This window comes from Cyanistes caeruleus, chromosome 5 (genome assembly GCF_971803275.1).
Source record: "Cyanistes caeruleus chromosome 5, bCyaCae1.hap1.1, whole genome shotgun sequence".
In the NCBI taxonomy this organism is placed as follows: domain Eukaryota; kingdom Metazoa; phylum Chordata; class Aves; order Passeriformes; family Paridae; genus Cyanistes; species Cyanistes caeruleus.
In genome coordinates this window covers 13,994,711-14,008,374 of record NC_141705.1, presented here as the reverse complement: position 1 = coordinate 14,008,374, position 13,664 = coordinate 13,994,711, and positions in this window count along the sequence as shown.

Here is a 13,664-nt window from a genome sequence, read left to right as displayed (position 1 = left end):
TACAGTGAAACTGTGACTTCTAAAAGGTCAAAATCCAAAAGGCAAATGCAAAATCTGAAAATGTGTGTGGGTATTTGAAGTATATTTTTAGTCCTTCCTTATGATACTCACAGGGCCTGGCTCTAAATTTTTGAGTATGCACAGTAGGAAAGGCTGAATATTTAAGTTCCATTCACAGCCACAGGAAAAAGAAAATATTCTATGCCAGATATATATTCCCTTTGAAAAAGGTTTGTGTCCTATGAACACCATCAGTGGGCCTAATTGCAAACAAGCTTTTCACAGGCTGTTTCTAGAAAATAAATAGGTTCTTGCATATTGTAGAGAGATTGACTTGAACACTACTTATTTCATTATCAGGACTGAGGAATAATGACAACCCATTTTGAAGTTTTCCTTACTTGTTTTATCAGAGCTTTGTATGTAAAGAAAAAAAAAATAGCCCATTTTTTAACGTTTTGGGCTACTTTTTTGTTTTTATTGATTAGTGGCATTCTGAAAGTAATGGATTTTTTTGATTTAAAGAAAAAAGAAATATAGACTGAGTTGTTTTCTTAATGAGAGAAAACCAAGGTATTTTCAATACTTGGTAAAAAAACCCTCTGAGTTACATATCATGTATGATAAAAATTTTAGAGTATAAAAAGTAACATTTAATGTTGTGCATGAATTGCTAAATAAATTTTAGTAATGTTGTGGTTATTTTTCTCCACTATTGTAAGTGGAAATTTACTAAAAATTGTAAATACACTTTCAGAGTTGATCTTTCATAAAACTGTTAGAATGTTACAAGCAGAATCCTTGTGGTTATTAACTGAATCCGTGTATTATACGAGCTGAAAGGCTGTTTCAGATAATGGTGTCAATAGTCAATATTTTCTCTGAGAAAGCACAGTTAACAAATATGTTTTAAAGTAGAAGAGTTTAAATTATCCCAGGAAATGAAGTGTACTATGAAAACTTACTTCTTAGAAGCCATTTTCCAAATGAAAATATAAACAAGATTTCTTTTCCTGGGAATGGAGGCAAATAAAGTTTGAAATATATTATTTTGCTAAGCTTGGGGTAACTTTTTCTGGGATAAAATATTAACATTGCTTTGTCCAATTAATACATCATAAATTATAATTCTGTCAAAGTCTGTTAGGTGCCTTACTGAAAGACTGCTATTCATAGAATACAAAGTTACTTCTTTTTCAGGAAGAACTTAACTTTTCCACTAAAGGGTTTTTATTTTTTTCTTCCAGTGCACTGTATGTGAAATTCTTTTGTACTGAGTTTTTTTCCTAAATTTTTAATGTAAACAGAATATGGAAATCATAATGATAATCAAGCTCTATTATAGCACTATATTTAGTTTAGAAATAATCAAAAAGATAAATACTGAATAGGCAGCAGGGTCTTATCTTCCGCCCCAGCCTGCTCGATGTAGTGTTTTGTTCCAAGATTATTGGCTATTTCTATAAAATGTATTAGCCTATTTAGTACATTAAAATTTTACTGTGATTCAACAGCAAGATTTATCCTACATATAGAGCTCATGGGAACTTGAAAACTTCATTAATCTTGCAAACTCACGTTTCCTTACAAGCTTCCCATTCACAAATGTAGTGCAGTGCGGGACATCAGGGCTGTCCCCGGTGTCAGGCTGGAGCTGTGGTTTGACAGCAGTGTGAATCGATTGCCCACAGAGAGGAGCACAGCACCTGGGGCAGCCCTGCCGGGACTGCTGCGTGTTACTGGGCCATGGAAGGGATCACACCAGGGCTCAAGCCCCCAGGAATTGAATTTGTCACCTGCACCAGCTCAAATACACAGTAGCACCACAGAAATTATTGTGGTAGTGTTAATCAGAAGGAGCAAGTCTAAGCTGCTGGATCTCACTCAAAGATCAGAAAACATAACAGACATGGTTGAAAATGATGAAACTCTGTGCCCTCTGTCTTTTCTCAGTGTAGACTTACACCTGCACTGCACAGGGACATGCCTCATGGAGATCCAGGTAATGCTGCTGGCCCCAAGCTGGGGAAAGCCCAAGGAAGGTGCACAGATCCCCAGATGGTAAATGTGAAGCAGGGTGCCTGTTCATGAGGACTCAGCCTCTGCAGAAGAGCCTGGGCACAGCTGTCATGTCCCTTGCTTTCTCACCAGGCCCTCTAGAATAAAGCAAATGACAGCCTGGCAGGGCTTGCACTATTGCTAGTTCTGCTCTGAAGATTCTTGGTCCCTCCTGTTGGCAACACTTTAAAGGAATTTCAAAAGGTCTCATTTCAGCAACTTCATCAAGCATATGCTTTATTAAAAGGAACAGTTCCTTTGCTATAACTACCTAAATGTGTGTCTGCACAGTGGTTTGCTTGCCTAGTTACTACTTAGGACATTGAAATCTGATTTTAGGTGCATTTGACATCTTTAAGAACCTTGTTTATTTCCTGTTTAAACTTGAAGATGCCCAATGGCTTTTTGTATCTGCATTTTTGCTCCAGGATGCAGGAAGCAGTGGAAGAATTGACAGCAATTTATACCTTGCATATACTTATGAATTGGGACAGATACTCCTGATAAGTCCCCCAGAGATTCATTCAGTAAGTACTCTCCAGATTCATTTGTGCCACACATAAGGAAGGGTCACTTTGTGCCCATGATTTTTATCCTTCTCAAAGCACTCACCTGAATGTGTAATACCCAGTTTCAAATCTCTTTCTAATTTCTCTCTTCACTGCTGGGATTAATAAATGCCAATATATTCCTTGTCTGGAGATGTCTCTCCAGGCTGAGCTACTGCACATGTGTGTGCATAAAGAAATACAGACTTTAGCCCTGGTGCCACGAGAGGAGCAGCAGCTGGAGGATTGCTGCAGGCTCCTGAGCTCATCCCATCTCCTGGATCTCACACACAGTCGGTGCTGAGCTCCTGCTGTCCCTGCAGAGAACAGCCTCACTGCAGTTTGTTTCTGGCAGCTCTCTGACACACACGGGGCTGGGGGTCCTGGGGTGATTTTACAGCTGACCCTCATGCCTCCGTGGGACACAGAAAGGTAAATGCCACAAGGAAAACACCCTCTATGGATTCCTAGATACTTACATCAGTGCTTGTAACAGTGCCTTCCCAAAAGTGCCTTTGTGCTTGCTGCTAGCAAATTAAAGTGTATCTGGAAAAGTCTTAGCAGCAGCTCTACATTTATTTTTCAGGCAGACTTTAGAGGAAAGCTTTTACCTACAGGTGGAAGATCTCCATTCCAAACAAAGTGGCCTACTTATAAATAACCTCTCTTTTCCAATGAAGTTGCTGGATTATATGAAAGTAAATCTAAGCTCAGATGAAAACTAGATCAGAAAGGGAAAAGAGTGAATAAAAATATTTAGAAACCAAAAGTCACTTTACTTATTTTTATTTATTTATTTATTTATTTATTAAGAATCAAGATCCTTCTAAATATTACCTATTTATTTCTTATTTTGAAATTTTTGCACTTTTTTTTTTGTTTGTCAATAATCTGACTCACAACAGCGTTCAGGGACTTTCTCCACTAAATTTTACTTCTCTCTTACACATATAGATGTTTTTCTGCCTATTGGCGTTTTTGATATTCCTGGTAGACAAAAGTCATTCAAGGTGGAGGAACTTCTTTGGCTGAGTTTTGAGAGGAACTCCAGCAGAGAGGATAATTAAATGGGAGCTTCATTGAATTGCTTCTTACTTGCCTCAGAGATCTCTTCCTTCAGTGCCTGCTTCCTCAGGGTGTCATAGAATCATTATTTATGCACAATATATATGTGCAGTGTTATGTATAAACAACTATACTGCATATTTCCACGTTAGGAATTGAAAGTTGAAGGAACAAGAGGTATTGCCTTCTGTTCTGAGTATGGGAAGCCTCTGCACTTCAAAGATTTCTCTCTCTTTGGTGTAAATGTCACTATTTATTTGTTTCCTTAAATTCAACTTCACCTTCATGACAAAGAGATCCCTGCATCCCTTGCAGAAGTTCTGCAGTCCAAGAAGAGGGAATTGATTGTATTTTAAATCTTCCTATAGTAACTATAACAAAGCAAAGATGATCTTGTAAAGTACAGTGCATGTATGCTGGTTCTCTGCTGTGCAGCTTGAGAGTAGTTTCATTATGTATTATTGAAGCTTGCTGGAAATCTTCATCTGCTTTAGAGTCTACCCTCAGTGCCTGAGATTTCATCTGAAATTGAAACACTGCCAATTTCAAGCAAATATTTGAACCCTATGTGCAATGGAGGACTTTTTAGCACAGCTCCATGTGTCACAAGCCACATCTATATCGAGCATATACTGCAGTTCTTTTTTAGCAAAAATGACAGAGTTCTCCAACTGCACAGGTAGATTTGTCTTGCTGACAACATCAGCTGGGGATTTTCCTCCTCTTTTTTAATTCATAATGCTGCAGAAGGTTGGTTGTTGCAGATTTAACCATTTGTAGGAAGACCAAAAATTTATGTACCCTCACACTACTCAGGTCTCCTTAAGTCCTTGATTTTTTTTATTACTTTTTCTTTTTCTTTTTCAAGAAGTTCTGGTAAAGCATTAATTCTGTTTTGATGGAACTAAAACAAGCAAAACAAAAAAAACAAAACAAAACAAAACAACCCCACAGTATTTTTCTTCCTAAATATTCTTACTGATAATGAGCCATTATAGTTATTGGGTGCCACAGCAAGGGCATTGCTGTGATGAAGAGGGACTGAATGGAGTCAAGGATCTCCCCCAGGACTGCTAGGATGCAATATGAGGGAAAGGAGATGGCAGAGGGCTGGTGTTGGTTTCCATGATAGCTACAGAACCACAGACCTGGCACTGCTAACTCTTCATCCAGCTCCATACCCTCGTGTGCCTCAGACTCCTTTCCTTGCTGCAGCTCCTGTCTGTCTGGTAAAAAGCTCTGAGCAGTTTCTAAGTACAGAGAAATTGAATCAGATCTCTAATCAGGATGTCATAAGCTGGGTTTGTATCAAATTATATTCTGATTCTGTATTTAACCAGGAAAAGGCCTTTGATTTTACTGCACACCTACTCACAGAGCTTTTCAACTCCTCTGTGACTCTGTCCTCTCACTGGGAGAGGAGCACCACAATTACGAGGTGACTGGTGTATGCCTGTCTCCAGTCTGAACTCAATTTGCACATCCCTGGTACTGAATTTATTCTCCTCTTGCTGCCTTTCTAAAACACTAATCAGTCAGCAGACCTTATTTTGTATTTCTCAGTATTCCTATTGTGTCAAAAAAAAAAATTAAAAAGTACACTTTGCCGAGACTGATATGTAGAAAAATAATACATCAGTCACATTTCTTTCCATTACCTTACCTTCTTCATTACCAAGAATGATATTCCATGGTCTCCATCTAGCTGACGACCATATTTCTATGGTGAAACAAATCTTATGAGTAAATCAGAGGATTTTGTCTGAGGAAATGACTGTTGGGAACTGTATGGTGAAGGAGAGATCCTGCTGTGAAGGCACATTTTCACTGCTCTGAAGAGGAATGAGGTTTCCCCAAAATCCTGCCACCACCATATCAATCCACTGAAATTTTGCTTAGCTGTAGTCACTGGTGGCCTACACCATAAAATATGTGGAATATGCTACTTGGAATTTTTTTCCTGGGAATTCTTGACAGCAACAGAAAAGGGCATCACCCTTTGTTTTTTTCTGCTTTTGCTATCCTCCTGCTGGAGAGTCACTAAATAGAAAAAACTGTTTCCATGGAGTCTTAGAAGAGGAATAGCACTCGAAGTGTAGCTATAAACCTTTTCTGTGTTCAAACAAAGCAACTGCTGTTGGAAGGGCTTTGATCAGGTCTAGAAAAAGGAAAGTGTTATCACTGCTTCTAAAGGATGGTGGGACTTATCATACCGAAAGAAAAATAATTTTTAAAAAATCTAAAAGCAACATTTGGAGCAGTCAAGAATATAAAATGTCTGAGCATGGATTTCCCCATTAAATAAATTGAAAACTCTATTATTCATAAGTATGAAATCTTAAATCAGCTCAAACCACAACCAGAACTTAGGTACCAAAACTTAGTCTGCCCCTCTCCTCTACTGCCCAAACACCTTACAGAAATAACTTGTAATATCTTTGTGTTAAAAGTTCATTAAAAATTTAAGATGATAAAAAGTCAGAAGAGAGAGCAAAATTACAGATTTTCTAAAGAAAAGAGCCTATTATCTTTTTCTATCATGGATACTCTAAAAATTTACCATCACTAAGCTTTCACTCTAGGGTACCAAAATCCTGAGTCCTCTTGGGTCCTTCTGAAGACTCATGGCCTGTTAGTCAGCTAGCAGTGATTTTTCAATGCATCTATGTAGCCTCCAGCCCAGCCTGAAACCACAGCAGACAATTCCTTTGACATTGCTCCTTGCCAGTTTTCATTTTCCTGTTTGTGTTTTTAAAGGAAGTTCTCAATCATGGTATATCCCATTCTGAATAATACAGGATATGGGAGGCTGTTCCTTGATGCTCAGTTAGCCAGCTAATGAACTGAAAAATGGTTGTATATGGATAAAAATCTGTTGCACAAAAAACTCCTCTTTTATATTTCTTATGAAATTATATTTAAGAAACTGAGAAGATTAAGATTTCTGTTTCCATCAAAGTAGAAAAGCTTTTCACAATCAGAATACCCTACCTCCAGACATGACAATATTAGTCTTTAAATAAACTATCTTTTAATTTTGTACAATATACTAGGAATGTTTCAGGAGAGCATTCATGTCAGTCTGAAATGCGTTTCAACACTGAACATGTAATATATCTCTTAAATATTCTTTTGCCATGTAAGAAAAGATTGTCTTTTTCCAAAGTACATTTCAGAACAGGAATACTGCTTCGTCTTGGGGACACTCCCTGTCAGATGGTGCGACTACAAGGGTCTTCTGCTCACCAAAGAAGCCAACATGCAGGGAGCTCCTCTGTTACATACATCATTACTGCTGACATTAGACATATCTGGAAAGACTTTACAGAATTTACTCATAGAGTCTAGGAAAACTCTGCACTGCTATTTGAGCCAGTGGGTTTGCCAGAGCTCTTTGTATGCTGACTTCCCAGTCAAGTCCAAAGACCACGGCTGAAGCTTTGTGGTGTCCTGTAGATTCATCCTTAATTTTCTCATGAAAATAAAGGTGGTGCACACACTCAGTTCTCTCCATTCTTGACCTCCAAAGCTGTTCCACCATCATCACCTCTCCGGCATTGCCTGCTGCATGGTGCAGCTGTACTGGGTATATTAACAGGAGCTGTGCATTGGTGCTGCGCTGGCTTTTACAGAGGTGAAAGGTTTGGGCCCCTGTCAGAATCTTTTTAAGAGCTTGAGAAGACCTTGGTTACCCAGCCACAGACTTTGGATTAGGCCCTACATTAAAATGTGTCTCTTAGAAATGAGTACCAGTTAATGCTGTGTTCAAGGGTAAGCTCGAAACAGGTCATTAATGCAGTGGCTGATGGAAGTGAATTCCATTTAAAACAGAAGACTGAGATGATTATGGCAGGTCACAGAAAGATCAAGAAGCAAAGTTCCCAGTAAGAATCTCCTTACTGAAAAAACAGACTGGAGAAAATAAACACTGCCTGTTAATATTTAAGAGTTATTTATTTTGACAGAAAAATGTGATATATATTTGAAAGAATTTTAAAAATTGCATGATAAAGTAGTAGAAAGATATGGAAATTTCTATCAGTTACTTCTTTTTCTTCCATGTCATTTACTAAAGATGCATGACTATCCTGAAGAAATCCTGACAGTCTGGGGGTATTGGGTAAGGTAATATTCATTACGCAGTAATACTTATATGCAAATGTTCAAGGAAAAACACTTTTGAGTCATTTCCTCCAGAGGTAACTTTAATGATACAATATTTTGCTTTATGCAAATTTCTTGCCACAGGAGATAGGGTCCTTAAAACTGGTGTGGATTTTTTTGTCTAGAACAGGTGAGTGAATGACAGATTTCATTTTTGGTGTAGTGATAGTCCTGAAGTGCTGTCATTTGTAGCACATGACATTTGCTGAAGAGAAAAGGCATATGATTCAAATATTCCTGATTGGGCTGAAGCTATTCTTTATCTTATAATATTCCTGCAATCTGGAAGATGCACAAAGGCTTAGCTGATACTAGCAGTAATTTCAAGTGAATTCAAATTAGATATGCTTATTGCAGATCAAAGACGCTGCTTAATAGCATCACGCTGTTATGGCTGAGAAAACAGAGAACTGTTTCAGAGAGCTCAAAGATTTTTGTTTTCAGCCCTCTGAATTTCAGTGACTTTCCCAGCCAGGGTCCTTCTTTTCCAAAGTCAAATCTGCAAGGAAAACTTGAATAAATTAAACTCCAGAGACTTTTCAGTCAGCTGCCTACAATTCTCTTAACAGCAAATAACATATTTTAGAGAGAACCCCTAGCCTGTACATGGAACCAAGATTATCTAATTTATAATGCATTCCTGAAACGGGCCAATCAAATTTACTTTTCTTACAAAACATTTTGCCAGCAAGTTCAAAAGATAAGTATGTTTTCTTATCTGTTTATAAAGGAGTTGAATAAAAAAACCCCAATTTGTTATAAGGCATTGCTAGCAAAAAGTAGAAGTCATCAAGGCAGGATATGAAGGGCAAATAAAACCAGTGTTCTTTCCTGATAATGTATTTTGTGATATACATTTAAAAGTAAACAGTTTTTCCTTTTTTTGAAGTAAATCTAATATGTAGTGATCATATTCAAGCAATAAATTTCCTATTTGAAAATACTTTTATAAAAATCATAATTAAAACCGTGAGCTAACTCAAAAATTAAATCTATGTTTTCTTCCCCGTTTCATCTGCTAGGCACAATCACCTTTTAGCTGCTGCTCACATTTTAATGATCAGATGCTACATATTACCTTTGAGTCAATGAGAATTGTTTTCAGCACAGCCATTGATTTCACATACTTCAAGCAAAATAATTATATATTGAAAAATGTAGTTAAAATATGCTGAAGTTTAGTTACATTTCTTACAAACATAATGCACTGCGGAGACATTAAAGAAATTTCATGACTCTTAAAGCTGACTAGGTTATTTTGGATGGAATTCATTTGACTAACATATTTATGCTAAGCCTGAAAATGGAAAGCTTCCAGTCAGCCAAGCACAAAGGCAGAGAAGAATAAGCTGAGGACAGCATCCTGTGTATTAGCTCTGTTCCTGGACTTAGATGGAAAAGGTTTAAGTCTTTTGCCTGCATGGCAGCCAGTGACAGAGTAGGAATGCTTCCAGTGAAAAAACAGCTGCAGCATTTTAGGGCACACCTTGTTTTGAGGAACAATTTTGCTTTGAAAACTTTCATCAGATTCTGTGCTTATGTTTTTAGTCTAAACTTTTTTCAGATGCCAGACAAAGCCTTGATGCATTCTTGCTGGTATGTCCTTGGCCAGGGTCAATCCATATAAGTTGTCTATGAACCCTAGGTTTTATTTTGGGGTATTTGTGATCAGTTAACTTGAACAGGAAATAAATTAGTTCTTCCACACACAGCTCTGCACTCTGTACATTGGCACATCCTGAAATGAGGAGCCCTCACACCAGACATCTCAACTCATTTCTGCTTTTGTTAAAACATTTTTAGAGTATTGCTCTTTGGTCCAACACAAAACAAGAACACAGATCTTAAATACCTGATGTTGCTGTCTGGATCTCTTGTGCAATTTTTCACTGTGGATGTTATGACTACTTAGAAGTGTTTGGAAAAATCACAAATGAACAGTGCAGTTGGCTTATATACTCACTTATCCAAAGTGCTGGTGGCAGAACTCTCCCCAGCCAGCTCTCTCATAAACCAGCTCTGCTGGCATGAGGTGAATGTGGAATCATGGGCAGAAATGTCCTTACAGGCCTGACCTGGCATGCAGAGTGATACTTGGATCTCCACCACAACTAACACTTCTGAGGAAACAGCCTCTCTTCCCTGCTACCCTGTGGGCATCGTGAGTGGTGGCACAGTTAAACTATTCATTCATCCAGGAAATACCTGGATAAAAAGTCATTTATTAATAGTGCATATATTTGTAAAAATGCTTTTGCACCATTCTATGTCTCTGCTTAAGGACCCTTGTGGCTCTTAAGTATAGAAAAGCCACCAGTATTTTTCTGAAAAAGACAATCCATTTGGTTCTGGGAAGATTTTGCCTTGCTCCAGTTGCTAAGCATTTCTAAAATAGTCATTCCGATTTCGCTAAAACTACTCACTGAATTATGAACGTCGCAGTTCAGCCACATGTTTTACAAGAAAGTGCTTAAAGACCAGGATGTTCCTAAGATGATTAATGTGGTGAAGAGTTTTCTTCCTTTTTTCCTACTGGAACTCTAGCCCAAATCCTGGTACACAGAAAATTTGATTTGTGTTTTTACGGCAGTGAGTCAAATTCAAGTACTCTCAGTTTTGAGCTTCCTTCTGCTTAATTGATGATGATGAACTGATTTGTTCAGGACAAGATGGGATCAGGCAGAAGATCTAGTTGTGAAAGAGTAATACAGTATCTGCTCAGTTTTTTCCTGTTTTACATTTGTCCTGTTTTGATATGATTTTTTTTTTGTGTGATATTTGGGGTTTTTTTCATTGTTCTCCAGAGACTACCTGCAAAATAAAAAGGATGCCCAGCTACTGTGCAGCCAACAAAAGCTGCAAAAAGCTTAGCATCTTCCATGATTTAACCTTGCCAAAGGCTGGCCCTTTAAATGGAGCCATTTTGCATGTGTGCAATATTCTTATTTTACGCTGAATAAACTGTAGGAGAGAATTAGTAAGTCTTTCCCTTTTCCAATCCTCTCTCTCCCATTCTCACCCATCCCATTCTGGCCTCCACAAGCAATTTTAAGGTCATCTATAGGAGGCTTTCCTTCTTCTATGGAATTGTTATTCTTACTGTTCCCAAATATTAGTGTTTCCTGCTCAGACTAATTGCTTTTATTCTACTCTTCAAGGTCTGCTTTTTCAAAGATATATATGTGGTTTGTACTTCTATTCTTAAGCTAGGAAATATAGAGAATAAGAAATTAATTCAAGCCTGGCATTCCTTCAGTTCTTTCACAGCTCTCAAACATACTGCTCACCTTCTGCTCACCATTTACTTTCTGCATATTTTGCCATTGTTTGCATATCTTACTCAAAAAATATTTTAATGTAAATAAGCTGTGAGTCTTTACAGCTTTCTCTGGTACAACTTGGAGCTGAACTCTCATGTGCCTCTTTCTCTGACAGCATGCAAGTGGCAATCTTGCAACCAAATACCAGGCATGGGGCTCTCTTTATAATTATGGAAAATCACGTGTCTTGCTCATAATGAGATTGTAATCAAGGTTTGAAATTCCATAGCTCAGCATTTCTGGGGGTTCACACTTTCAGAAGTGATTGCATTTCCTACCAGTGAAGGACTTTCTAACATTACTTCTGCAGACCTTGATAGACTTAGCTCTGAAATGAGGCATGTTACTGCTCTAATATTATGCTTTTTGAGCAGACTGTATGTGCTTTGCAGACAGCTCACTGAATCTTAGAAGCACTATAATTTCCTGCTATAGAAAGCATCTAAAACTGTACCAAGAAAATCTTTTCTTTTAAAGGTTTCAAGTTTAGTGTGGGGCTAAAATACGTGTTGAAACAGGACTGAAATGAGAAGATTTCAATTCTATGTGAAATTTTCAGGAGGGATGTATCAATGTCTGTGCTCCAGGCAACACACAAAAAAAAAACCCTACAAAACTCAAACCTGCCCAAAATATCTCAAGTTTTCTCACAGTCTAAGAAGGGCAGCATCACTGGAAAACTCTTTTAAGTGAGTAGTATGTAACCTAGCTTGACTACTGGCATATAAACATTAACCTGGGAACTTCTTCTTAATTTTGGACTTTTATTTATCTATGGCACATTTTATCATTGGACATATTTTTGATTTTTACAGAAAAGAGAATTTTTCTCCTTTCTACCTATGCAGGAATTTCTGAAAACAGATATTTTTATAGTAGCTCTTATCATGATAACTCTTACTTTTCAAATGGATCCAGAGTTCATTGAAACCTTTGTGGAACAATAAATATCAAGGGTCGTTATGTAGCCTTTTCACAAAGGATCACATTGCACCTAACGAAAGAGTGACTAATAAACACTTACCCTCAAAGGCCATTACAAAAAATTTCTCAGCTGCGTAGAATGTCTGTAAATACAAACTTTTTCTGAGGTCAGTCAAAGCCTTTCCAGGGCTTGATCTTCTCTAACAAATAAGTTTTTCCTCACACTGTGGAGTTACCATTTGAGTAGATTCCTGGGCTTGGGTACAAGCCAAGCCCCACATTTTAAATGTTTCTGTGAAAAGCTGTGGTTCTCAGCGTGCCAATGTAGGTTTTGCCTGTGAAGGAGACAAAGCCCGCATCCAGCTCTCTGTACTCACTAAAGCACCTGTAAGGTTGCCCACAAGCAGCTTCATCTGCCCCTTCTGGGTGTCTGGCTCTCTCCAAAGCTCTTCAGGGGGTGCTGGCTCAGGGCTGTCCATGCAGGAGCGCTCTAACCTCTGCTGCTGGCCGTGCCTCCATGACCCTGCTGGGAATCAGCACCCAGCACAGCCGTGCAGGAGGACACAGACCGGGGTGCAATGCCTTCCTCTGCTTCTGAGGTGCACCTGACTCACTTCATGTCCAGACACCAGAGTGAGCATCCCAGTATCCCAAATGGCTGCTGCTTGGGTGGAAAAAGAAAGAGGGGAGCACAGCTCTTGATCCTTTCACTGAGGTGTCTGACATAGAAAGTCAGTATTTAATGAGAACTACATTTGGCCAGCAGCAGTAAGCTGGCCAGCAATAAATTAGAACCATGTCTTTGTCCTTGTTGTACTGGGTCTTTGCTTAGAGCAGTATATACATTCCTTACATAAAATCTGTAAATAGTCAGTGGGACAGAAGTCCACAATGGAATTCTTTCCTACAGAGTGCTTTGCCACTGGCTTAAGTGATTGTTTCAGGAGAAATTGTCCAATCAGGTGGAGATGGCAAAGTGATTTGGCTGAAAACTCATGTTAAGAGGGGAAAAGCACACCAAACCAGGGACTGAGGGATATTGAAGTGCTCAGGTGCATGTTATGGTCTCTCAAATATATCACATAGAACTAACTTCTAGAAGTTATGCCTTTCTAGAAGGAATAGAGCATAGAAAAAGCCCACAGGTTTTCCCCAGGTAAAAGAATTATTTTGTTATAAATTTTTGTTAAAGTAATCAAGGTTCATTTTCAAGTCTTCTCTACTGACCTGAGCTCTGTCCCTTGACTGAAGTCATGATAAAATAGATAAGGAAAAGTTTGTATTGACCTTACTGGAATACAATAACTCTTGTGTGAGCTGTTACATTTCATGACGCAATAAACAAAATATGACCACAGCTGAATGCAGAATTAATTAATCACAAAGGGATTAAAGCATTTTTTGTTAAAAGACACAGCTGCTGTATGTCAGGCAAAGACTCACTGCTGCCATGCAAATTAAATTCCAATCTAAACCCAAAAAGATTTTGTTAGCCCTGTTTGGACCTGGAACCATGGTAACCATCAATAACTGGTGTTTGGCCAGAGTTTAACTCTTCCCTCTCTCGGATGTCATGTCACAGGAA